This window comes from Nicotiana attenuata, chromosome 8 (assembly GCF_001879085.1).
Source record: "Nicotiana attenuata strain UT chromosome 8, NIATTr2, whole genome shotgun sequence".
In the NCBI taxonomy this organism is placed as follows: domain Eukaryota; kingdom Viridiplantae; phylum Streptophyta; class Magnoliopsida; order Solanales; family Solanaceae; genus Nicotiana; species Nicotiana attenuata.
This window is the reverse complement of record NC_031996.1, coordinates 36726954-36730757: the sequence shown is the minus strand read 5'-3', so window position 1 is coordinate 36730757 and position 3804 is coordinate 36726954.

Genomic DNA, 3804 nt, shown 5'->3' with positions numbered 1-3804 from the left:
CAAGGCTCTTAGTCCTGAGTCTCAATTCGCTTTCATCGATGGTTCGATGCCTTGGGCGTTAAGTGTTGGCTTCGTTTTCGGCCTGTGGGTGTATGTTGTGCCCGTGCTATGATTGCTCGCTTGATCGTAGCACTTAGGTTGCTTCGAACGATTTTCGGTTACCTCGTTTAAAACGCCTCTGCGGCTGGTTTTCGATACGATACAGTTATGGTGGATGAGGGGGGTGCTCCATTCTTTTGCCGCACTCGGGAGGAAAGGGGAGCGCTTTGCGTCACTTCTTTCCTCGCTCGGGCTGTTCGAGGCCAACAGGGCGGAAGATTCTGGCTCCTATTGGGCGTTCGATATCTTCTCTTTTATTTTTTTGTTTGATGCGTCCATTGACTCTGGTTTGAGCCGAATTGTTGTTGTGTTCCTTTTCTTCGATCCAGGAAGAACTAAGTATTTTCATAGGAAATCCCCACAGACGGCGCCAAATTGTTTGACCCAAAGTAGTTTAATACTTTTCTAAGCAAATCAATCAAAAGAAGATGAAGGGGTAAATAGTGTCAACATTTAATTGATTACTGGATCGAAGAACATAATCGTACAGATAGAAGAATCAATTAAATGACACTTGGAAGATTATTATTGATATAGAAATTCGGCCTGCCTCCTTGAAGAGGTTCAGGAGATTACAATCAAATTCTTTTCTTCTCCTAGGAGTGGAATTCTTTTCCTAAGACTGTTTCTCTCCCTTGTCTGGCTTCGAGCCCCCCCCCCCCCCCGAATAAGGGGTTCTTCTTCCTTCTATTTATAGCCTAAAACTCCTCATGCTGGTCACATTTTGTTTGGGCCAGGTCGGGGAAATGACCTCCCCTCATGGGGAGGCCTCGACCTCGACACTTATGTCATGAATAGCAACCATTAGGCGAGGTCGAATTTGTTGACTGCTGCTGTAGGGAGGTCGGGACGGGGTCCTTGATGTTGTGGTCGTGTGGTCGGATTCTGACCAATACATAAGTAAGTTTTAGTTTTTTTGTACAGTGTTGAGAACATTGTACACAGACTGTATTGAATAAGGAGTATTATTTAACGAAACTTAACCTTAAATGTATGATTCTAAATTGTAAAATCTTCTCTTCCGAAAATGCATTGAATTCAAGATTCTTCCGTTTTTGTTGGCCGTTTTGAAGCTTTCAAATTATTTTTACTTTATCAAATAGACAAATACTATTACCTCCCGTTCCAGTTTATTCACACCTATTTCTTTTTTGGTCCGTTCAAAAAAGAATGACGTCTTTCGAAATTTGAAAAACAATTTAGTTTAAACTTTCAATTCTACCATTAATGCGAAGCTTTTATAACCACACAATTGTTCTGGGCCTCTTTCTGACGTGTTTAGGACCACAAATTTTAAAAATCTTCATTTTGCCTTAAACTCCGTGCACAGTCAAATATGATCACATAAATTGGAACGGAGGGAGTACTGATTTGTCATTAAACACTTGCAAAGTAGATAACAAAAATAATAAACTCCAAAAAGTACTGAAAATTCATTTTTGTCCCCCTTTTTTCTCCTTAGTGCAAGGCTGCAAGCGAAACTATCTACATTAAATTCAGGGGCGGTCTGATAAATTTTGTGCCTAAAGTCAAACTTTATGAGGGGTTAATTTTTTTAGATGCAAAATTATTGTAATAATATTCTCATAATCAATTTCTCCTAATAAGTCTTTCTCAATTGACAATATAGCTAACCCATTTAACCTTTTTGAGGCACTGTTGATCCATTTTATCAATTTTAATTTTGAAAAACTTATTTCCGTTGAAGCAATGATAACAAGAGTTATTAACATTATTCTATAAGCAATATATGCATCTGGAAAAGAATCAAATCTTCTTATTTGATGGAGCATATCAATTAAATTGTTTCCTTTTAGTTGTACTATTTTCCTTAACACTTTTAATTCAAAAATAAATCTAAACCATCAATATCGGATTGATTATTATGCTTTAAGGAACATTTAAGATTAAGGCGATATTTTTTCAAATTTTCATCATCTAATGATCTCACTTTTTTACCGCTAAATAGAAAACCAAAATATTTTTATATGATTTGAATTGTTCAAATCTATTTTAAAGTGAAAAATAACCTTGTCTACACTATGTATAAAAAGTAATCATCTCTAAAGGGCTCTTCTACAGATTTTGAGATTTCATTATCAACATTCCATTCAAATTATTTCTTCCTATATATCACATGTTTCTTAATAAATTCGAGTTCGATATTCATTCAAATGTAATTTCTTTGGAAGAAACCATAGCAGTTGCAAATCCTTCTTCTCTATATTTGTAAAGAAACCAAACTTTCACTTCACATAACTTTTTTAAGACTTAATTATATATGACTTATCGTTGCTTCAACGGAAATAAGTTTTTCAAAATTAGTAAAACTGTATTTGTAAACTAATTCTGGAGAAAATAAAATAACATATAAACAGAAATGCACACGAAACAAAAATCAATTCGAGCCCACTGAATTCACAGTATTTCCTTAAGTAATTTAATCCCCTCTTAGTACCCAAGGTTATGGATTATTTCCTCCCAGGATAGAACGAATTACACACTGGTGTAGTGGTACTTCAAACCCCAGTGTTTCAGCAAACACAAAGTTCGGTAGCAAATCACACTTACTTTTGCTTTCTTTGAAGTTAAAAAAATAATGCAGAAGAAAGGAGAAGAACTCATAAATTCGTATGGAAAATCTGAGAGAATGGACTTGTATTTATAGCCAATGTTGGGCAGAAATCTGAAGAGGTGCAACCCTTCAGAATGGTTGTTTATACAAAACGGCCATAGCATAAATGTCATAACATAAATGGCTGTTTACTCAACAATAAAGAGGGAAAATTGAAGAGGGTAGTTAATTTTCTGTTACAAAAACAGAAAACGAAAAAATGGAAACGGTTGGATTTTAATATTAATATTCTTGGATTTAATATTAATATTTTGTTATTAAAACAGATATTTTATAACATTTCTATTAATATTTACTATTAAGAAACAAATTTGGTCCAAAAAATTAATCAATCAATTGACCAAATCCGAAGCCGAAGCCGAGCCGAGCGAGCGACGACGACGACGGCACGAGGCTTGCCTTCTTCTCAACTCTTTAAAAGCTAGAAGAAGAGCAATTGCTTATATACCCATTAAAAACCTCTTCCTCTTCCAATATGGGACAATGTCCCTTCATCAAGGAGGGAATCTCAAATGAAACTCAAATATTTCATTTTCCCTCCATTTTTCATTCACCCTCTTCTAAGCATTAATATACTTAAAAACCCAACAATCCCCCACATGAATGGGGAATGACTATATCACGGAAATATGCATGAAAAACTGTGTGATTCGCAAGTAAGGATTAATTGCATCTGGATAAGTAGGTTTCCCTTTGAACTATCCATAGTGAACTTATGTCGGATATACTCGATCAATCGGTAGATTTGATATCTTTGAACCGTCGAACTTTGGTGTATACCTAGACAACCATAAGTCACACAACCAACCCTTAATCGTCTTTGATTCTCATTGTTGTGTTCGTTTCAGCCATGAACACCGCCTGGTTTCATAAGTGCATAGAGAACTGGCCTTGCAAAATTCTCCTTGAAGCGGCTAACACTTCACACTTACATAGGTGATTCCTAAACGTGTCATCCCGTAGATACACTATTTGATATACCCCGTATCAAATTTAGAAATCATTAAAAAGCCTTAATGCTTTATCCTTGGTACTGAACATTGTCTCATCACGAGAATGGACCAAAAGTT